General features: G+C 40.4%; 1 protein-coding gene across 10 annotated transcripts in view; it reads left to right on the top strand.

Moving 5' to 3' along the window:
• Window positions 1-23,967, top strand: part of ZMIZ1 (zinc finger MIZ-type containing 1) — a 347,839-nt gene that overhangs the window by 247,937 nt on the left and 75,935 nt on the right. Inside the window, exon 1 of one of the 10 annotated variants that reach the window (XM_064662571.1) lies at window positions 8,427-8,562. The exons of 8 other annotated variants lie outside the window; for them this stretch is intronic. The gene's annotated coding sequence lies outside the window, so the exon portion shown is untranslated. Of the gene's footprint in view, window positions 1-8,426; window positions 8,563-8,868; window positions 9,151-23,967 lie in introns of those variants that run through there. One more of the 10 variants, XM_064662572.1, reaches the window with a different exon arrangement.

The raw sequence follows: 23,967 nt of genomic DNA, 5'->3' as shown, positions 1-23,967 counted from the left end.
AAGCCCTCTTTTAGCGATGCCACATAAACCCTCAATTGTAAATTAAATTTCAGTGAGGGCCCAATAAAGGCAATATGAGACAGAGCTTCTTGCCAGTATGAACTGTGTGCTTGGTAGGAGCTGCCTGTACAGCTCTCTTCTATGGTTGTACTACTGAATATTTTTCAGGTCTAAAAGACTTTCAGCATCCTTTCAGCACCATAGAATGCTTTAAACAGAAATATATGGAATTAAGATAGTCAAAAGAAAAATAAATAATGTGAGTGTAGTTTTTTGGTAGGAATGTGCCAGATATTTATTGATGATCTCAAATTGCAGGATTCTTCTGTGGGGTGTGGCAATAACATGTTTTGGTAACTTCATGCTCTACTGTTCTCAGCTTCTTTAACCCACAAGCTATGATGCTTTAAAGTGAATCACAGTTTAAGAAGGATTAAAAGCTCTTCATGAATCCCTCTATATATAGATATATGGTTATCTATAGTGCATACCCTCGTATTTTGTTCTCAGCTGTTGTACTTTCATGATTTTATTTGAGCAGATGCAGTTATGCTATCTATATAATAAGGAAGGTGCTTCTTAAATCTAAGTAATAGGTAGTGAAGGGTTAAAAATCTAAGGTCCTATTAATGTAGAGAAGTGCTGACACAAGTTCTTCAGTCTTTTTCCTGACAGAACACCCATCTTTAATTTGCTCCTCTCTTTCCCCATATAACATTGTACATCTGTCCTTGAAAACAGCTCTTGCAGCGTGAGCATAGCCACTGGAGTCAATTTAGCAAAGGTTGCTGTCTGTGTCCTAGCAATGCAGGCAGACAGCCTGGAGCTATGACTTATAATCAGCTGAACAGGTATATGAATAATTACTGAAGATAGAAACCTGTGTTAATTGCTGGTTTTAATCTTGTTCTAATAAATTGTAACAGAATCACCCCCCTCCTCTCAGCAACAACATCTCAAAATGAGTATTTTTTCTCAGATTGCAAGTAATCTAGTAGATTTGGGAACTTCTTTAGTTTTCAGAAGATCTTTGCTAATATTTAAGCATACCAATACCCTCTGAGAGTCCTTTGTATCCACTTTAAAGCTTTGAGGCCTTGAAGTATTTGGAGTTGACTGAGACAAGAGTTTGCCGGTTTCTGAAAGCAAAAACTGATATTAAGCTGTTGTTTCTCTCAAAATTATTGTCTACCAAAAGGTTTCTTTAATGAATCTAGGCAAAACCACTTTCCTTTCAGATAATTTCCTTTTTTCTGCAATCACTGTATGTTTGATTATTAAAACAGACAAAACCATAAAGAATCCCTCTAGTTCTATCCTGTTGTTGCTAATGCAGTAATCTTCCACAGTGAGTGGGAAAAATTAAGGGATGCTCTTAGAAATTGGTTAGAGTATGGGGAGGGAAGAATGACAGTGACTGCATTTGGTCTTCATCAAGAGCATTTTGCCTTATTAGGCTACTTTGCAAGCTAAACTGCAATTTATCTCACAGTCCGCTAAAAATAACTCTGTATGGCTTTCTGGCAGATTGATATAAAAAGTGTATGATGATGGTACATGGGTTTGTTTAAATACAAAGCTAGAAGCATGAGCTGGCCTCCAAATGATGAATGTCTTTGTATTCCAGAATGGAAGCTTTCCAAGACAGTGATGCATAGCCACCAATTTGTAACTTTTCTTTTAATTTGTAACATTGGACTTTTATCTATTTGATTATTTATATAACCTCTCATATGTTTGATATGGTATCATTAAACATCTGTACGCACTTTCAGTGGTCTTCTACACTCCACAATTGACTTGGAGAAAGCGACATTCAGCGTTGGTTTTATAGATTTATTTTTTTTTTCTCAACTTTCTCATTTGAATGTTCTCACAGCTCACTCACAGCACAGAAAAAGGGCTCTATCATGAACTTTCCTATGTATAGAATGTATACCATGGGTAATGAAGGACATGTATTCTCTTTAAATCTTTTCATGTTTCATTTATGTCCCACTCAGGATGTTTGTATCACATATTCCTTCTCACAGCTGATACCTTCCATATTTTAGTGGATTGCTTTAAAAAGGTAATAATAAAAAGGATATAAGCAAATAGCCTAGGTTTCCTCTCCAACCCATTTTTAGATTAGGGGCAGCTCACTAGAACAGGACCAAGAGGAATCCCCATGCAGAGGGGAGGACAACTCAAATTGAGCCAGAAACCCAGAGCAGCCCTGGTCACAGCACCACTTGGATGGGGCTGGGAGAAGTGTCAACTGGATATGAAGGCATGTATAACCTAGGAGGAAAACACAAAGGAAAACAGTCACTGGGATTGACTATTTTCATGGAGGGCTTATTCTTTTGAGATCTTAATGAGGAATATTCATACAGTTTATATTTCTGGAAAATATTGTGAACAGTCAAAACAGCTCAGACTGGATTTACAATGCCAGGAACAGTCCAGAAGCCCTAACACGGCTTCTGCTTTCCAAACTTCAGCTTCATTTACTCTTTTGCATTGTATTAGCCCTATACAGCCTCACAAGCTCCTGTTCTGCTAGTTTTCTGTCTTCTTTCAGTGAGAGACCTGATTAGGTTGCCATCTTCAGAGCTGACTGCTTATCCCCTTGAACAGTTAATCAGAGAGAGAGAAAGCTTAGCTGTAATTAACCAACAGCTTGCCAGAGGTGGGGCTTCAGCTACAAATGGCTATATGCTCAATAGAAACAAATATTTTTACTGAGAATAAGTGTCTCAAAAAGCAGCAGAATATGTTTTATTAAAGTGCATGCTAAAACTTCCTTAGAAAGAGAGGTAGTAGTCCTCATTGCATTTGAAAGCCTGCTTCACGTGTAACTATGTTTTTAGTCCTTTACAGAACATATGAATGCTGAAAGATTGGTTTGAAATCTAAAGAACAGTTCATCAGATCCCCCCAAAGTAGTAGAAGGCTAAAAATGTCTCAACTACATAAAGGAGAATTGGGCAGTTTGCAAGATGTGGTATAAAAATATTTAATCAAAAGTTACTGAAAAATATGGATGTTTTAGAAATCCACTTGATCATGCTGAAAGATTGAATACAGTATAGAAAAGTCTCCAGTTAATTTTGATAGCTTTCTGATTTCCTAGAAAAGGTGTCATGAGCTCTAGCCCAGGTGACAAAAGAGGCAACTGAAAGTGCCATTTGTGCCATACTCCAGTTTACCAAGGAGTTTGAATAGAAGTGTCTAAAAGTTGGAAAAACAATAAAGCTCCTATGTCATGAAAAGTAGGTTTTAAAACATTCATTAGTATTTGTAGTAAAACAGATACAGTCAAATAAGGGCAGAGCATCACAGGTGAGGTATGTTGCATCTGCCTTTGGAATTGCTGATGGACAAATCTATCAGGGTGTTGGACTGTGAGGGTGCAGCTGCAGTAGCTCTGCTGGAGGTGAAATAGTGCTGGAAATATTTTAGTTCTGTGAAGCCTCTCTTCTGACTGTCATCCTACATTATGTGGATGTGATTTTTCCTTAGTGTACTTTGTTCTTTATTTCTGCATGCTTTGGTTACTTTTGCTTATCAGTTTTCTGTAAAAGTATAGCTGTGAAGAGAACCAAAGATATAAACATAGTGAATGTGGCTTCGCTATGTATTTCTAGGTGGGTTTTTTCCCCCATATTTGATTGTAATCTTATAGGTCATCTTGTTTTTCTGCATGTGGTAAAGACAAATACTATGGCAACTGACAGAGGTGTTTTTCATTGCAGTGCCCAAAGGTCTGTCCTGAGCTTCTGCACAGGCTTGAAGGAACAATTTTTTGTATTGGGGTAACAAGAACATGAGCATTTCCATGGTCTTTAAAGTTAAATAGGGTATAAGTCTCTTTCAGAAGGTTCTGAGTGTTTTGGTCCAATTGCTGTGTGCATTCAAACAGCATTTGGTGTTTCCAGATGTGTAGTTCAGAACAGAGGGTCAATCAAAACATTTAGGCATAAGCAAACAGTCGTTATGGGCAGCAGGAGAAAAGGAAATGCAGTGTTGTTACATTTTGTAATTTTCCGACCTTTATTTTATAAAGCCTGACACAGAAGGGGACCAAAGGGTATGCACTTTAGTAATAGAATTCTTTGCAATGTAGTAATCTTTGACTTAAATAAGATAGGACTAAACCACATGAAAGGTTCTTTTTTAGTTTGCTTTTAAATACTGAGTTTTCCTTTCACACCTCTTTCTGGATGGAGTTGATTTGATTCGTGGAAAATGGGTTATGCATGAAACACATTTAATGCAGAGTCAAAGGATTTTAATTTTCATTTTTCCAAGTAAGTGGTTGGTTTCTGACTGGGATGCAGCCCTTGGATTTATAAAAGCTTCAACTGACTCAACCTACTGTGAAACACTAGGAAAAATCGACAAGGCCACTGATCCATGTATTCCGTGTATTTCAACTATGTAATTGTAAACCTTCTAAGGAGGTTTTTGAATCCTTCGAATCAATAGTAAAATACATACCTATCCAGGGAACTAATTCTTGGGCAAATAACCTGCTCTAAACAAATGTTGTAAGGAACTACCCTGCTGTGTTCAGCAGTGCAGCAAAACTCCGATGAATAAAGATTGGTCCCCAAGATAAACCTTTAAATCTTTGGCCATAGAAAATTTGCATTGCTAAAGGATTATATCATGACTCAGTGGGCAATAACTGGTATTACACTATTTGAAGAGAATTTCTTTACCCATTTATATTTTCTTTCTCTAAACAACTTGTCTGCTCTTTTCTCTACACACCTCTCATAATGAAATTACAGTAGAACATGGTGATGTACCCCCTTGTACAGCCTGCTTGATACTGAAGCATCTAAATGGGTGATTTGATCTCCACTTCTCTTCAGCCTCTCCTTCTTTTCATGTTGGTGGTATGCATTTTTATTATGGGTGTTGATCTATTTGATTCATTTTTTTGCAGTATCACCAAAGAGGGGCAAGGCGGGAGAGAAGCAATAATTACACCCAAAGGCTATCTCACTTGAATTGGTTGGAGATAAGCATCGTGCTGTTTATGTTGAGCAATCAAAGGCACCTGAACATATGAATCTGTTCACATCATTATCTGTTCACCATAAAAAATTGGTGTTCCATGGATGTGCAGGTCTGTTGCATCATCACTACTTAATATGGACAGACTTCTGACTTTTTAAGAATACACTCCAGGAAGAAGTGTCTTGGCATGGAGAGCAAAGAGCAGTACCATAGGAATGTGGTTTGTTTCTATGCTAAGTGGTGACTGACAGGATCGAGATTCAGGAAGTTTCTCATCAGTAATATTGTTTTGCATTGACAGTGTATGTTAAACAGACAAACGTTACCTCCTGTTTTGAGGTAAACAGGAGTTCTCTGAAATTCTTTCAACTCTTCTCCTTACTCAGCTAGAGGTGGTCCAAATAAGCGTCTCCTTTTTCCTCCCTGTAAAACTCAGTGATGTCCCACCCTCTCTCCCCTCCGCTGTGGGCTGAGTGTCCCGATGGCCCCGGGAGTGTGGCTGCTCAGGATGTGAGTAGCCAGGAATGCCACCAGACAGGGGGATCCCTGAGGCCTCAACAGAGCCACACAAAGCACAGCCAAAGAGCCTGCTCTCCCACTCCTGCACAAAAAAGGTACCTCCCAGTATGGACCTGCTTTTCCCAGTAGTAGATGTCTTCAGTGAGTCTTGTTAATAGTTATCACTGCCTGAGATAACCTTCCTTGTGATGTAATTTGACATACTGCTGTCAGAGGGGCTTAAACATAGTAATCTTTAAAAATGATTGGGAATTTGCCCTAGAGAAAAAACTGTTATGATTAATTTCTACAAATGATAAACCACTCCTTCTTCAAAATACTGCATGCTATGAAGTGTGATTTAATCCATTTAACTACAGAGCCTGATGCTTCTGACAACTGTGACTCAAATGTCATCACAGAAAGTGATATTTCAAGTGGCAGGGTGGGATTAGAAACCTGCTGAAGATTTGTCAAAGGAGAAGTAAGTACATAATTTTTAGATAAGTGATTTGTCTAATCTAAACCACTTCCTCTGAAAAGACAGGCAGCTTAAAAGAGAAACTTACACTGTTACACTAGAAACAGCAATTTAATTGCAGAGAGGTACTACTTATGATTGTAGTTAGAAAAACTACTACCCCGGGATACTGGGGTATATGTTTTCTATACAGAAACAATAAAATTACTTTTTACGCCTCAGAAATAATTTCATTGAGAAATTAATTTCATTAATTCGTATGAGGAAGGAGCCAGTCTCAACATCTGGGACCTCGCGACTGCCTGATATGTTCTTGTTGCTGCTTTATGGTTTTTTTTCAAAATATGAAATAATACCATGATAGCTTATGAACAGTTTGAAAATTCTGTAAATGCAGTAAAACCTGAAACAAGCACAGAAACGTTCATTCTGTGTCTATCTAGAGTTCATGTAGCATTATAATCAATTATAAATTTCATTCACATCCACCAAGTCTAAACTTGGTGCAGTTACATTAGTAGGGAATTTGGTCCTTATTTTGGATTATCAACATACTTATAATTGCTTTGACAGTCCTCTAAAACCTGTACTTGCTATTATCTATTCTGCCAGGCTAGCTGTACAATTTACACCTCTGTAAAGTTTCTGTCCACTCTGAAAGGCAATTGTATGAGGTTCTGTACTTTTCTTTTGTGTGACTGAATCTCAAGTCTGATCAACTGCAGTGGAAACTAAATTTTGTGTAGGAGTTTGTTCCAGCAGCCCTGTGGGTCCACCTGGATCTCTGAGGACCCAGCTGAAGGCTCGCCTGTGCTGTACGGACTGTCTGCTACGGGCGCTGGCCCAGCGCTGAGTCCTGAACCACCTGAAGCAGCCATATTGTTTAGTGCTCCTTTGGTCACGCTTGTGCAGCTCTGAGATTGCACAAAATATTGTGGAGGGTTTGATTTGCAGTTCTGCTTGGTCTGTTGGCTGTGGAGAGAAAGCAAAGCCTGTCTGACAGGCTGACCTTGAGATCCTGCGCCAGGAGTGAAGTTAGGTGAAAGCACACATACCTCTTACCTGTTTGTAGTGGATTCCCTGGGGAAAAAAACCCGAACATGAAATCTGACAATGCTTTTTTGTGGAATCATTTTTCAGAGAAGAGCTGCTCTTTGATATCTGTGATAGTTAGCTGCTCCAATCTGTCATGTTGCCGACTCTCTCTGCTAAGGTGATTGCGAAGCACAGTTAAGCGACTGTAAGCATGGCAAGGGAAGCTGAGGCCATTTTTTCACTGAAAAGAATTTTACTGGAGAGCCATTATTTTTTCAAGTCCTCCTTTTTTGTTGTTTGTGTTTTGTTTGGTTTTTGCTGGAGCCCGCCGGCTGCCTTCCCTGCGAGAGTGCTGGGTGCGCCTTTAAGAGGTGGAGGTGCCTTTGTGCAGGTTGTGCGGGGAAGGAAGTGGCTCTGCACCGCGGAGGCTGGCAGGAAAAGGCTGGTGCTCGGCTGGCCACAACTTAAACTGCCAGTTTTCCCTCTGAGAGGGAGCAAAGAATTGTCACATTAGCTTCCTGATTTTTTTGGTGGTTTGTTTTTGGTGCTTTTTTTTTTCCTTTGACACTATCAGCTGAAACGCTGACCACCACAGGCTGCGTTGTGGCACAGCTGGACATGTGAAAGTTGTTTAAAACTCTTTCATGGGCAGCGCTGAACTGGCAGTGGCGTGGGAACGGGTGATGCGCTGGGAGCAGTGGGCGGCCGGCAGAGGTGAAGACCTGAACTCCTAAAGACACCCCGAGCAAACAGCCCGAGCGAGGCTGTCCCGCAGGTGACAGCTGTTCCAGCTGGTACCTCCTGCCTCAGTTTCCCCCGGGCAGGGAAGGACGCGCTGTGGCCCCGCCGAGCGGGAGCGCTGCGCCTGCCGCTGGGCACCTTCGGCACCGCCGCTGGGCACCTTCGGCACCGCCGCTGGGCACTTTCGGCACCGCCGCTGGGCACCCTCGGCACCGCCGCCGGGACCGCAGGTCCCTCCTGCCCCGGGCGGGGCGGCGGCCGGTCCGTAAGGAAACTCCCGGACCGCGAGGGCCGCCCGCCCCGGGCGCTGCTTCGCCGCCGAGGCTGCCCTGGACGCTAATTAGCATGACTAGTTTGATGGATTTAGTCAACAGCATTCAGCAAACAGGGTAGGGGGGAAACAAGGGTGTAAGATTTCCCAAATATCAAGACTTTTCAGCCCCGGCGCCCTTAATGGTTTGTTACGCGGGCTCGAACAAGTGTTGCTTCCAATTAATTGATCGAGGGGATTTATTTTAGTATTTTGGCTGGGTGCCAGAGACAGAGGCTTTGTCCTAGCGTTTTAAGCACCACCCCTCCTTGCAAGTTTGAAATGTGAGCTGCCTGGGTGGTTTTTTTTTTCCTCCTCTCTCTTTCTCTCTCTTCCTTCTGGCAAAGTGGCTGTGGCTGTATGTGTGTGTGTATGTGTGCGTGCACGAGTATGAGAGAAGGAGGGAGAGGTGTAATGGGAAAGCAAGACATGGATCACTAGAGACAGAAAAGAGAACCATCAATATCAATAACATGCAGCTGAGGTGAGATTTTTCTGAGTGTTTGATTTTCTTAAAACCCTTTCAGAAGATTTAAAGCAGCCTTCTGCCATGCTGTATGCTGAAGACGTACTTCTGAGCAATGTCATAGGGATGCTTACATGTCTGTCGCCGTTTTAGGTCTGTTCGCGTACGTGTGAAGTTTTAAAGCTTAACCTGATTCTCTTTATTGTCTCTAGAGGGTTGTAGCTTGAGCACAAATAGCCTGTTGGCAAGTACGGCATGAGCCCATTAGCAAGACTCCATCTGTGATTGGTTTTGCCTGGAAACCGGGAGACAAGCAATGAATAATTGATGTGTGTTGTGCAGTAGCTGGACAGGCAAAGAGAGGAGAGAGAGAGGGAGAAACAGAGCAGGGTGCCCTCTGAGGGGGAGAGCGAACAAGCTTGAAAATAGCTACTGGCTGCCTTGTGCTGAGATGAAGGCAACCCCGGCTGTCTTTGTTCTGCACTGGCTGGTTTCTGCCTAGAAGTGTTTGCAGACATATGTGGCCTCTCTGCAGCAGGAGAGGCAGGCGCGCAGAGGAGGGGCGGCAGAGGAAGCCCGGGCTTGTGAATGGGATGTAACTCGGGGGTAAGTTGGTTTCGGGGGGGGCGGGGGCCGTGCGTGTGTGAGCGGGGACGCGTGTTGGGGTGTGTTCGCCCCGGGGCGAGCGCGGCGTGTGCCCGGGGGTGTGTGTGTGTATGTGTGCCCGTGTGTGTGTGTGTGTGTGTGTGTATGTACCCGTCTGTGTGTACCCGGCTGTGTGTGCCCGTGTGTGTGCCGGCTGCAGCGGGTGCATTGTGGGTACGGCCGGCGGCGCTGTCAGCGATGGCAGCGGGGCTGCGCCCTGCCCGGGCCATCGCGGCCGCCCGCCCCAGACCCGGGCTGGGCTCAAAGCGTCCTCATTTCGGGGGGGGGTTGAACCCTTTGAATCTCGCTTACTGTATCCGCAGTCATAAAACCAAAAGGCAACAGCAATTATCAGGGGCCTTTCCTGCAACTTTAGCCTGTCTGGCACTGTCAGAACGTGACAAGCTGTTCTGCAAACAGCAGTGACAATACTGCTGCCACCATTTCATTTTTGCTGTCTTTATGGAAAGACCTTGCCATGCAGAACTCACATCTGTGGCAAGTGGTTTCGAAGAAGATCTCAAAGAAGTGTTGGTATCAATGGCAGTCTCAGGTATTCCAGTTGATAAGTTTTTTGCCCCTTGTGTTGAGCAGTAACAAGTGTCTTGTTTATTTCTTTTCCTGTATAAAAACTAAAAAGATAATTTGTATATGATTTCTGGAGTTTTCAGGAAGTTTCAAACTAGTGATGTCAGACTTCTCAAGACGTTGGTTTATTATTTAGTTTAGTTAGTTGCATTAATGCAAGTAATGTCTTAAAACTGAATAAAATAGCGTATATCAACGTACACCAAAACCAAAATGCAAGGGATTTATACAGCTTCAGTGTTTGCAAGTCAGACACTGACAGCACAGTCTGTTGGGGGAAGAGACTTGCTATTGTAGATAACAGCTCTTCAATCAGTAAAATCGCTGTGTGAGGTGAAATAGACTTTGCCTAAAGTGGCGTGGGTGATTCCAGGTCCACTGAAGCCACTGTCAAAACAAGTGTTGACTTCAGTCATATAAACTGCTTGCCCTGAGTTCAGGTGAGCCTGTTATAAGATCCAGTTGAAAAACCCTTACTATCTGTCAACTTTTGATAAAGTAATTGCTCTCTGTAGACATCTCAGGGGGTGAGCTGCTCAGTTTGAACCCACATTTATGACAACAACTTAACTTGGCAGGAGATTATGTTTGTTGTGCAAATCTGTAGATTTTGGACAGAAAACTTACTGTGGAGACAGTTTCTTTCAAGAAGTTGTGTCTCAGTCAGTTGAAGCTAATCAGGTCATTAGGCTGGGGTGACCTAAGAGGAGCAATTAGCATGGCTGAAACACTACAGGGAAATGGAAGTACATAAAATTAAAATTCAGCTAAAATTGCTCTAAGTTACCTAATATTTCCTGTATTTTTTCCTCCAGTTGGAAGTTTATTACGGGTGTAATGGTAAGAAAGTAATTATCAGCATCTAATCATGCATAAAAGTAGAAGCTCCTCTTGAGCAAAAGCATGTTTCCTCCATGCTGTCACCAATCTGCTTAGCAGGATTTTGTTCCTCTTTTTGCTTAGCACTGAAATTGAGATGGCAGCTAAAGTGCAATAGGACTTGTGAACAAAAGTTTGGTTTTATGTAAATGTATTTCAGAAGAACTCAGTAACACTTCAGTTTAAGTTAACAGAAGAATGCTACCAAAGGCTCAATTTCGAATTTATGGTTAAAGTTTGATTAAAAAAAATACTTAACGTTCATTTGATTCCCACCCATCCCACTTTTACCCCTTTCTGGTGGAGCCATCAGAAGATCCATAGGGAAATATGTCTGAAAATGCAGTGAAAATTTACTACTAAAGAATTCTTCAGAATGGGCAAGGTAGAGTTTCATGTTAGCAGTTGAAAATACTGGTCATAAGAGAGGTTTGAAACTTAATCGTAAGCCTTTAATCCTGTGTAGATCGCAGGAGAATTGGGTGCAGGTGTCAAATCTGTGTCAATGTCTCTGTGATCCTGGCAGAAATGTTGCTCTCTTCATATTTCAGTGAAACACATGCACTCCATTGATATTACTTGTGCTGAAAGCAGCATTCAGTCCTTGGGCCCTTATGCTGGATGAAAGCTCCAGGAACACCCAAGAAAGCTTGTCCCCGTGCAGTGGGCAGGGGACAGCTGTTGGTTACAAAGCAAAGAAGCAGAGCATGTAAATGAACAATGAGAGAATAACAGAGGATACTTTGGGCTCAATTAACAATTTGTTGTTATTGTAACAGGTACTGTATTAGTTATGGTGAGATAGTTCACAGAGAATAGTCTGGCAAAACAGGCCTTGTGTTGCTGTAAGAGTTAGTATAGCAATTATTTTCAGAGAATCTCTGAATCCAATGCCCCAACCCCCCCAACCCCCCCCAAATAAAAGATGTGTAACTAAGACAGGAGAAGAGTGTTTTTCTGTGTCACAAGGTAAGCTGAGGACACAGAAGTTCCCACATTATCCTCAGTTGTCACTGGGACTGTGACAATGAGAGGCTGCTTTCTCATGAGCATTACACCAGCAAAAGGGATATTGCTGACCAACAGCAACCAAAAATCTTACTAGAATGCAGCCAACAGGAAACTGTCACTCCATGGGATTTTACAAATGTAACTTTTTTTTTTCTTCTCACAGCAAAAGAATAGACTGTACATTATATTAACAAACAGCAGAAGAGCTAATCAGGGAAGGAGCTCACCAAGGAAAAACAAACCCAAAACCTTATCATGTGGAACATTGTTAAAATGATGTTCCAGAGATCTCAGTGAAGATGCCCTCTGGTTTTGTTCCTCTCTTTTTGAGAACAGAGACTGCCACAGGAAATACCTTCCTCTGAGGCTGCTCTGGCAAGGGGAACTTCTGTTTTCTCTTGGGTGGAACAAGCAAAAGAAGCTGCTCTTAACAGACTGCCGTGAAACTGCTTGTAAGCAGCTGGGAGAGCAAGGCTTTTGCTCAAGGAAAAATGAAAGGTGGGGAAAAGTGGCTTCCTCCCCGCATTATTTAGCTATTACTGCATTGTAGTTCAGAGCTATCCAGCTAGAGCTGGGTGATACAGTCGAAGTCTCAGAAGCCTGGCTGAGCATGTGGATTAGGTGTGCAGGCTGAGAGGATGGTTTACTGCCTCTGATACCTTGCAGGATACAGCACGTGGTGCAGCACAGGCGTATCCTGAGGGTTTTAAATGTAGCAGATGACCCCACTGCCTGTCCTCCAAATTTCCTAGAGTTTGCTGTGGCGGTTTTCCTTGTACTACTGCCTTTGCAGAAAAAAACCAGAAATTTCTGCAAGAAAACACTAGACATGGCATCTGTTTCACTGTAGTGTGGTATTATTGATGTTTTCTTTGGAATAACCAAAACAAACAAATCCTTATAATAGCTAAAAGTTAACACACTTGAAAGAATGTATTAATATCACTTGGCTCTTCTAACAGCAAGATAAGAATCAAAATTCCCCCGGGTACACCCCCGGGTATTCTGTAGCAAAACGATGTTTAGGTATATAAAACAGTTGTTCGAGAAGTAACTAAAAATCAACTTCTTCAATATCAGAACAATTTGACTTTACTGAACAAAGCCTTTTAAACCAGCATGTGAAAGAATGAGCTAGCCTTCAAATGAATTGGATGTTTCAGTAATTATCAGAGGCACACCAATGCAAAATAAGGCAAAGCAGTAATAGCTTTCAAGGCATGGTGTAGAGTGCACATCCATTCATCATCAGGGAGGAAGCAGCCAGCCAGTCTGGCACATATGTAGCTCTTTCACTGAGAATACAGCAAGGAGACAAGAGAAACACAGAATGAACATAGACAGGTTTTTTATTTCTATTTTTAATTGGAAGTTACTTGAAGAATTTTCTCCTTAAAATCAAGACAAGGTATAGTTATAAAATAAAATTACTGACATTAGGACAGTAATTACTTCAGCAGTGTGGAAGGCTACCACTCAGCCTACCTATAATAAATACTATACATTTCTCCAGTTATTGACTTGGATCATTCTCAAAAATCTTGCGTTCCCTGGAGTGCATTGCTAGTCCTGAGTCTTAGCTTGTTGAAAGCTGCTCTCTTCTGCATACTCTCTTTCTACAAGTCACTGTGAGAATATTCAATATTCATTCTATTGACAGTAATCCAGTGCAACCCATGACAGTTTTACCTGTTTCAGAAAAAAAAAAAGTTAATTTTGTTCTCAGTTGTTTTTATTAACACCAATAAAATGTTCTGACACCCAGATAAGCTCCTAATTCTTTGTTATTTATTATAACTGAAGTACAACTCTCACCAGTTTGATGAATAACGGTTATTGTTTGTTTATAAACTTCTAATCCTCAAACTGAATTTTGTTGTTAGTACTTGGTATTCTTTGTACCTCCCCAGTGCCCTTTGTATCTCTTAAATCCCTTAAATTTCAGGAGGTAGACAAGCTGTGTTGACATCCTGGAAGCAGACAAAATCCCACGATTGTTGGTTAATACAAGCTCATTAGAATGCTATTTAAATATAATGTTGTAGTACCTGGACAGGTTCATTCTTTCCTGTGCTTATCATTAAAACTATTTGTACTGGAGTTTCAAAATCATTCTGACCTAACTTAGTTACAAATGAACTGAGTAGAGCTTCAGCAGAAGTAGAACTAGGGCAGATGGGAAGAACTGGGATGCTCATAAAAATCACTCCTTGACTACCTTTTCTTAGTCAAGCCCAAGAAGGTAACAGAGAGAGCTAACAGGAGATTGCCACAGGACTCTCTTCAGTTCTCAGTTAGTTCTGCTAACCAGTTTTACTGACCTAGTGTTTGCTTTTGCTGTTTAATATATTTAACATTTTATTAACAACCTTCTTGCTGCATTAGTATGTAGCAGGAAAAGCAAAAATACTGTTGTTTTTTTTTTTTTTGGCTGCTTAGTGCCACTTACTTATCCGTATTCTAGGCCAGGCATCAAAGAAGGGTGTTAACAGTACTTTTACTGTCTTATCTACTGACACTATCCAACTGTTTTAGAAAGTTGAGGTTTTCAAGCATCAGCCTAACAGCACAGCTTTCAGAGGAGCCTGTCATGATTTACTTATTCATACAGATTGCAGTGGCTTATGTAGTCTTGATCCTGCTTGATCTGCCAGCACTATTTGCTTCTATTGATCACAGGCTGTTATTTGACTGCCTTGAGCAGCTTGTAGGTCTCCCTGGTTCTGTTAACGGGGTCTGCTATGGATACTTCTCAGCATTTTCATTTTGTTGCTGTCAATAGTTTTAACTCCAAAGTTCCTGCTCAGACAGATATGCCATAGAGTTGTGTCACACCCGTTGTGTTTTTCGGTAAGTTTGGAGGCACCTTAGTGAACTGTGGTGCTGTAACTGGGGTTCTGTCCTGATTTGACTGTTAGCTCTGATTTATGATGCGTGTTTGGCAGTGTGCCTGGCTGTCATGTTAGGTTGTAAGTGTGTAAAAACTCCTCCTATCCTAGGTGTAATAAAATTGCATATTTTTGGAAGTAACCACCAGTTCTTCATGTTCTTACACACCTCTGCATCCATATGCATCCCTACTGTTTTTTTTAGCAATAGGGCAATTGAGAGGTTAGTCTGGAAGAAACTTATGAACCATGTTGTCATCTTGCACATAGACAAGTGTTGTTAAATTGTCCTGTTCCAGTCAGCTTTCCAAATGGCTATATATGTTTTCTAATTATTCCTTGGGGTGGAAATACTGTAATTCCTTAATTGGCCGATTTACCTGGAAGGTCCTTGAAATAATTTGTGGCTGTCAAGGAGTATGCTTCATTAGACAGAAGTTGCATTAGAATCAAGTTAAAAACAAAAACATTCATGTAAGTTTATATATGTTCTTAGTCCACTAGTTACAAAAGATTTTAATCTTTTTACTAAATGACTTTACATCATGTGAATATACTTCCAAGCTCTTTGCAAAATAGAAGCATAGATGGTCCTTGTGTATTTCGTGTTTCTGGTTGTAGTATGTCTGACCTTCTTTTGAACATGCAGTTAAGCTTCTGTCATTGTTTGTGACACCTTGTATCATTTTCATAGAAATACAGCCCCATAGATGGTGTTTGAGCTGACAGAGCAGCTAGTCATGGACTGGCTTCTTAAAGAAGTATATGAGATGGAGAATTATGAGGACCAAATGATTTTTACTTCTAAGGAACAGATTTAATACATGGTGACCCACTCTTTCCATCTTTCTGTGTTGACACATCTAGTAAGGTTAGGATGCTGGCTGTCTGGCTTGCCTGACATTCAGCAAACTTCCTCTTTGTCTCTGTATCTACAAAAAATATCAGGGGTGATTATTCTCTCATAGAGAGAGTTTGGGACTTTAGAGAGTTAGTTGATCATTAGTGTGTAATACCCCAAAATCTTGGATTTTGTATTTTGCAATAAGCAGAACAGAAGATACAGTTTATAATTTCTGCTAAGTGTAAGAGTAGGTTTTAAGAAATCAGAAGAAGGAAGTTTTAAAATCCCATCTTAAGTATTGACTTTAAATGACTTGCTTGAAGCACTCATGAATCATGTTGCAAAGGCAAAAATGTCCTTCTTGTTAAATGACTGTAATCTAAAATGTTATAGAGAGCTAAATGATTTATTGATGTCTATTTCTGAGGCATTTACCTGCACCTGTAGCCAGCCCATTCCATTTATTTTGGCTTGCTGACAAATTAGCAAGCTATTTGTATGTCAGATTTGGTCAGTAGTCAGCTCCCACCCCCTTACATATTGAACAGCTTTTAATTTAATTGTTTGTGGTATTGCCAATTTATTATCCATATAGATGTCACTTAGAGGAGCTCTTTTACATAGAAGAAAGAAAAAACAGAAGCTTTATTTGTGACTATTCTCATAATGCCTTGTAGAAAGAGAGTATGCAGAAGAGAGCAGCTTTCAAGCCTTTTCTGTGCACAGAGGCAATAATCTATGGAATACCTTCCTTTCCATTAGTTTGGAATGTCAAATATTAGGTTTCATATTTAATGGCTGAAATAAGGTGAACTCTGTGATTGTCATTTTATCTACACACCTTTCAGGAGTAAGCAATCCAAATTACATGTTGGAGTTTCAGCTGCATATATGTGTTGCATAAATACTCTTAGGTGGAGTTGAAGTGAGTGGTGCATTGGTGTGCTTGAACAGGTTTGGGGGGGGGTTAAGGCAAAATTGCTGGGTCTTACTAAATTGTTTTAACTGTTGGCTTGGATCTTCGTTGTGGTGAGAACTTGAGTGCTACTTTTCAAAGTCAGAGTGCTACACTGTTACACACAGGCACTTGCAGGTTGCCTGACCTGAGCTACCAGGATGTCCCTGGCCCTGCTCCTCCGTGGCACCGCTGCTGCCGCCGGCCGTGCAGCTGCTGACCGTGCTTCCCAGATGAAGAGGACTGATGAAATCAGTGGTGTGTTTTCTTAACCTTAATTAATCTGATCTTGCACTCTGAGCTTTAGGTAAGATAGGAACTCTGGGGGTTGATACAGCCCAAAGGACTTTCATGTCATGCGAGCGTGCCTGGTGCTGGCCATCCTGACCACCTGATTCTGCTCCCTGGAACTGCAGCTGGGGGCAAGACAACCATTTTTTTCTCCTCTCAAACAGCTCCATGGTCGCTAGTTAACATTGTTGGCACTGTACAGCTTGAAATGTTTTATGGTCTTACATCTACTTAACCTTTAGTGTTTTCTGTCAACATCTATCATGACCTGGTGGCCTATGGTTAGTAAAATGTGCCCTTGCAGGCTGCCAGATACTGTAATGGAATTAGGCCTTTAAAATTATCAGACCTGTCAGAGGGGTTTATAATCCTGTGAGAGCTTTAAGTGGTTTCTTACCTCCACTTGGACACCCATTTGACCTGGTTGAAGTGTTTTTACTTGCCTGTTTTGTTTTTACATTCTATTAATACTTCTAAAACTGGGGGAGGATGAGGGGAGGAAAAAAATTAGTTTCTTTGGCATCTTTATGAGGAGTCTCCTCAGTTCTGTCCCAGATATCTTTTTTTTTCCTTTTTTTTTTTTTTCGCTCTCTTGCACTTGTAGATTAAAGTCTGCGGGTATTTCTGTGGGAACTTGTTCCATTAAGTAAGGGAATAAGGATGCTTTGTTGTGTGCATTAGTCAGTGAGTGTGCACTGAGGGCTGATACAAGTCAGGAGGGAATTTAAGGCTTGATTTGGGTTGGTCAGACTCACCTAAGTGCTCACAGAAGGTGCTGAACCTATGGAAACAAATGTCCTCTGCAGAGTGACTGTGGGAAGGACAATAACAGTGCAGTTACTCATATTTACCACCTTTATGCAGAGGACAGTGCTAGATTTTGAGATGGTTTACTATTTGCTAGTTAGTTTTCAGTTAACTGTGGGAAATGCTGGAAGTAATTTCGTAGCATCTTAGTGGTTCTCCCTGCGATTATAGGACAGTGACTGGTGGTCATTAACACTGTGAGTTAATTAACACAGAGCTATTACATGTGTCATATCCAATAGAAATTGAAACGTGCGGTAGAGGAGGCAATTTGAGCGTGTCACATGCAGCCTGTAGCCAAGTTTGGCAAGTCACCTTATCCGAGCCTGATTCCTGAGTCCCACTTCAGAGCAGTTTCCTGTCTTTGTGAGGTGGTTGTGTGTGAGCCTTTTTAAATGATGAGCCAACTTTGGCTTCTGAAGTAGTGCCATGCTGACTCAGTTTCTTAGCACCAACTGGGTGATACAAGGTGAGGAAAGAGAATAAAGCCAATAAAATGCTATTCCAAAGTAAAGCAAATAAAATGATGTCTTGTATGAGACTTCATACATAAGTGATAAAGGGAAACACAGAGCAGCCATTTCATTTGCAAGGAAAAGCCCTTTTATTACAGAGATTTTTTTCTTTTTGGGTCTTCATTCTTCTCATATAGCATAATCAAGCAAGGTAAAAGAAAATGTGGTCCCTGCTGCTAAACTGTGTATAGGCATTAGTCCCATAAATAAAATTATTTAAAAAAAAAATAATTTGTCTGAGGTTGTCTGAGGTGACATTAATTGGAATAGATGCTGGAATAGATTCGCCTCTTGAGTAAGGAGGACAGATAGACAAACACCCATCCTCCACAAAAAGTAACTCTCGTTACATTTTTTAGAGTAATTGCACTCCATACTCTCCATACTAAGTCCTGAGCTGGAATGCTCCAAAATCTTGACCCTCCTACAGATACAGGTATACTTCTCTCTCTCTTTTTTTTTTTTTTTTTTTTTTTGTATAAAAATCTCAAAAAACCTCTCAGGACCCCACTGCACTAAGCAGAAGAAATGGAGATGTAGGAATGAAGCCAGGCATCAGGCAGCCCTGGACAGACTCATGAGATGGGCTGTCTCTTCTGATCCAAGAGCTTGAGTGTATTGATGGCTAATATTTTTACTTTATGACAGTCTGGTGAATGATCTCCTCAGTTGTTGCTAGCAGATGCAAAAATTATGAGCTTGTGGTAGCAAGACAGATATTTTTTCTGTGCTTGTCTTGAGATATGAGTGGCAGACATGTCAATGACAATTTTCTTTTTGAATAAAATTGTCCACAGCATTTTGGAAGAGTGCAAAGTAGATTAGAATTAATTCCTTAGTGGAGGGAGAGGAGAAGGACCCTTCTCAGGCAGCAGCTGACTGTTGGTGAAAATTTGGGATTCTTTCTGGCTCCTGGGAAATTGATATTTTAAAGATTGCATAGCTATGTGTTCTAAGAGGAAGTACCTTAACTGCTGCTATTTCTACTGTCATGGCAAAGACATGATAATGGTGTGAAAAAAATGAGGAGCAATGAATGTCTCCTCTCAGTACTTACTGTTTATTTAGCTGGATGACAAAAAGACATCAGATATCTATTTTTTAATATGTTTTTAGTAAACAGCAAGGAAAAAGTGGTTTATGCAGTCAGACAAGCAGCTTTCCACAGTGGCCAGGTTCATCAGTTTTGATTCTCTGCTGTGTTCTTCTTAGTGTCAAGTCAAGCAAAACTGATGCACTGAGAACTGGGACCTCTTTCATTGTTTAGGTTATTTAATTCTCAGTCTTGATTCCCAGTTGCAATGGTTTCTGTTACCATTTTGTTTACTTTGAGTATCCTACTTCTCAGTTGAATATCTCCTGTAGCCAGAGACATGTGCCTAGCTCATGTGACCACTCAGTTTCCCCAAGTCATCCAAAACAGTGGGTGACAGACACTTTAGTTGAAATATACGTTTGGTTTTCCAGCTCTAAGGATGTAGAAAATGGCAAAAGGGATCAGGGTGACCCAAAGCATATCGAAATGAGGGAATTTATTTGAATGACGCAGAGGCTGATCATAAAATAATACTGTATGAGAGTTAAACATTTCCTGTTTCAGTGGAGTCCTAAGTAATAGCCTGAGTATTCTCTCTGCAGTTCAGTTCTGCCTACCTTCAACTCTGTGTTTAACACATAATGGCATTTCCCCTAACATTTTGCTTCTGTGCCTGTTTTTGTGCAGTACTCTGACTGTCAAAATGTCTGTCTGACTGCAATATGGAAGTTCATGTCTTAATGTGAAAGTAATATTTATTATTCATTGTCTTTACACTGAAATGTGTCTGTATTTGTTGATCTTCACAAAGCGTGTCAAACAGCTGATAATTTTTAAAAAGTCTCACTTTAAATAGTGCTTGTTACCTTAAACTGAAGGCTTGTTGTGGCTTTCAGTTTTCTATCAGTGGAACCACCATGAACCATCCTTCTAATTAATGCCATTTCAAGCTGTTGTACTGTTTCACTCATAGAATTTGGCAAATTTTTCAAAGTCTTCTACAGAGGACTTTGGATTGTTAACAGACTGAGGCATTTTAAAGAAATGTTACCAGTTGTCACCCTCTAAAACTGGAGTCTACAGTTGAGTTTTCCCATATGTATTTTCATTGTTTTCCTAATCTGTTTTGAGATCAGTTTTGCAAGAATCAAGGGATCCTACGGGAAAAAAAAAACATTTAAGTAGCTCTTTCCAGAAGTTTCTCCTGCAGTTTTCATTGATGATTAAGATATTTCTGGTCTGTCCTTAACTCTCCCTTTTCTTCCTAATTACACTAGAGATTGAAGGTTGTGTTACATACTGCATGAGTAGTAATATCTACATGTACAAGTATTGACTCAAGCAGAGAAATAATCCATAAGCAGATTTCCTCCAGTGGCTGTAATTTCTCTCTTAAAAGCAGGAACATAGCTCCACCTGGGTAGGGGATAGAATAGACCTGTGTTCTGCTTTAACATATTGTAAATAAGCAGGGAAAAGAGGAAAAAGAGAGAGGGGAAGAAAAGGTCACCTCACCAACAATTCTTTGGTAGTTTAACATTTTAAATTCAAGTTAAACTTTGACTGCTATAAATTAGCCGCTGGACTGGTAACTTCTGCCTACCTTGTATCACTCCTGTGCATTTTTCCACACAACTGCATATGCTTCCTTTATAGTCTGAGCTCTGAAAATTTATCTGCTCTCCACTGAATTTCATTTTTGCATGATGTGAAAGGCATGCGTCTTTTGGGAGATAGTTACTTGATTTCAGAGATTTCTCTGAAACCTGGAAGAAAGCCACTGAGCTACAACGATAGGGAGTTTTCTGGAGTGAGGATGAGATCACCTGGAGTGAGATCTGCACATAAAACTTGTGTGAACTTGGAAATGTCGTTCAAGACTGTGCTTATTTACAACTCTCAATATAGGCAAAAATGCTAGAATAGGTATAGTTATACAATAAAAGTGGTGTTTTGCTGATGCTGCTTGTTTCGCTCAAGAAATCACTATAGGCTATGAACTAGCAAGATCACTTTGCTGATATGAACTATTTACAATAGGCACACGTATCAAACCTTTTGAGGGTGGTTGTGCTGGCAGAATATCTGTTGAAATGGTTGCAAGAAGTAGGAGAGGCAATAACCATACTCCTGGAAGTAACTAAATCTCTCAGTGGTTATCTGAACTTTCCAACCTTTTCACTAAGTGCTGTGTCGTGGATAATGCTCTGTTGCTGTCTCATACTGCACATTCAAACTGGGATTGTGTGTTTAGTTAGTCAGTGTAGTTAGCATGAAAATGTATTGACAGCTTATAAGGTTTGTTAAGGTGTGTGTTCTAACAAATTTATTTCCAAAGACTCTCTCCTGGATGTTCTTCTGATATATCTCTCTGAAAGAGTCATCTTCCCCAAAGCATAATTTTTCTTTGTCATGAATCATCCCTGAGTAACAGTAAACCTGCCTAGTCTACAAATTCTGTAGGGAGTAAAAAAGGGTGGCTTCTAAATACTGGTAATCAGTGAACTACATCAAAATGTTGTTCATTCACTCAGGAGAGTCTTCTCAGCATTATGGAAATACATAAATAAGGCTTTACTCCTTGAGAGGGTTTTTTAGGATCGGTCTGGTGCAGACCTGTATGTAATTCTTAGGTTTCAGTCCAGAAGAACTTGATCCCATGCTGAGTTTCAGTTTGAGTTTCAGGTTCAAAGAACTATCAAATAGAAATTATGAGCTCAATTTAAGTGGGTTTGACTTTACTGATAGCAACATCTTCCACGTTCACTGAATTTGCAGTTGCCTAAAAGTGTTGACCAAAATGCATCCCAACCCCTCTTGTTCTTTCAACAGTCTCTCCTGTGATAATTTCCTCAAGAAGCAGTTTAGCCTGGTTTCAGTATAAAAATACTCAATTCTAGCAATGAGTGAAAAGTGTTTTTCATTTATTCCCAAGGCTGCTTGTTTTGGGGTGTTTATTTTGGCCTTCCATGCACTGACCTACTCTTTGGAAAGAAATTGGGACTTCCCAGAGCAAGGCATATTTGCAACTTGAGCAACTCCTGTCTAAACCACATCTGTAAGCTTTTTGTAAATGAATTAAAATGCAGTTATGCCTTTTACACCAAAATTGATGTGCTTGCTCCAGTTTTTCCAGCCAAATGGTCTTTAACTATGTTTGAAAGATCTGTTCAGAGATAAATATTTCCGCTAATTCTTTTTACAGTGTTGATTTGCTTCTGTAGAAATGTGATCATTTCTTCTTTTCCCTCTTATCTTTTAGGTTTTGACAAATAAACCAGTATTTGGATCAAATGACAATAACATGAGACATCTCTCTATATTCTGGCAATTTCAGTGTGATAATTCTTTCTAGCATTTGATAATTGCTTGTCTGGGATATCATGTTTAGCCTCTCTAAATATCTTGTTAATCCAGCAGTAATTGACTGTTGATGCAGCAGTTAAGAGAAACCAACCTGTTACCCAAGGTGGGGCTAAAATTGGTCCCCATGTGGAGCCTGTTTGCAGAGCAGTGCATTTCTCTACCTGAGGAAGCTCGTGCTGAACTCAGAAGTGTAACTCATATGTCAGTTCTGACCTGTTCTGTGCACTGTAAGCGTGCAGGCAGGTGGCCACAATGACTTTGGTTATACTGCTGTAGGTAGTTTTTCCATCTGAAAATGAATTGTGTTTTCATCTGCATGCTGGTTAATTGAAATGACAATGTACAGTAAAAACAAATCAGTAATTTGACTTGGTTTTAGTAATTGTAGAATTCATCTGGTTATCACAAACTGAATTCTATAATTTTTATTAATGATCATTAAAAGTTTCTATTTTCATTGGAACAAAAAAAGTGGGAGAATGTAAGTTCAGGCAAAACTGTAACAGCTGCAATCCTACAAAAAGCTCAGCTTGGGTGAAATGCACTCAGGTCTGGGACCTGCTGTGTGCAAGTAACAGTGCTGCTGTCCTGATCCCTGCACACTGCTGACATGACTCTCCATATGCACCCCCTCCAAAAATAGTGAGTTTTCCCTCTGCAGAAAGATTCTGTATGTCAGCAGGAAAGATGATATGGGCTCTCTTTGGGCTGCATAACTAAAGGTGCTGTTAGTAATCCAATTTCAGAATACAGACAGCTAAATAAAGAGTTATAACATCCAAAACAAGCAGGATAGCAGAAGTCCTTGAACACAGGAATAACAAAATCCAATACGCAAACCATGGTAGGCAACACACCAGAATCTGATGTCAGTCAGGGTGAGGAAGAACTCCTTAAGTTAAAGAAGATACTAGGTATGAGTGAGGGGGAAATCAAGTGTCAATAACAATATTGAAGTTCAGATGTACTTTTTGCTTTGCAAGCTTATACTTGACAAGAGTGTTTATGACTTACTTTGGAAAGTTCAGCTAACAAAACCTATGAAGAGTTGATGTATGAAGTGATATCAAAACTCTGTCTCAGTTTTAAGAACAGGTTTTCAAGATTTCTCTCTTGCTCAGGGAAGGGGCTGGCTAATGTTATGGTCACTGTTTGTGCACGGGCAGATGGGTGAATGTACCTGCCTGACTTTCCTGCGTGACAGCTGTACCCATTAGTCTGCATTTGCTGTCTCAGTATCTCTAGTGCCATATGTTCTTTTTCTTTAAATAAATAGGTGTATAATAGTTAGGACAGATGTGAATAGCAAAATGGCTTAAGCAGAGGAATGATTTGGAACAAGACTCAAATGATTGATCTTGACACAAGTAGTCTTAACTAGTTTATAGTAGAACTGAATTAGTATGTACTGTACAATTTGTTGCACTGTCCCTGTCAATGGAAGGGTATCTTTAATCAACTTATAATTTTAGTTTCTATCTGTCAGTTTATGACTCATTAGTGTTTGTAATTACATCGTTTTTGAGCTTAGCAACTTGTCTGTTGCTTACTAATACGCTTCAGGAGTGTTGCAGATTAGTTTTGTTGATGGCCTAGTC

Source organism: Pseudopipra pipra, chromosome 8 (assembly GCF_036250125.1).
Source record: "Pseudopipra pipra isolate bDixPip1 chromosome 8, bDixPip1.hap1, whole genome shotgun sequence".
NCBI classification, from domain to species: domain Eukaryota; kingdom Metazoa; phylum Chordata; class Aves; order Passeriformes; family Pipridae; genus Pseudopipra; species Pseudopipra pipra.
The sequence above is the reverse complement of the archived record's forward strand: the minus strand, read 5'-3'. Positions and strand labels throughout refer to the sequence as shown.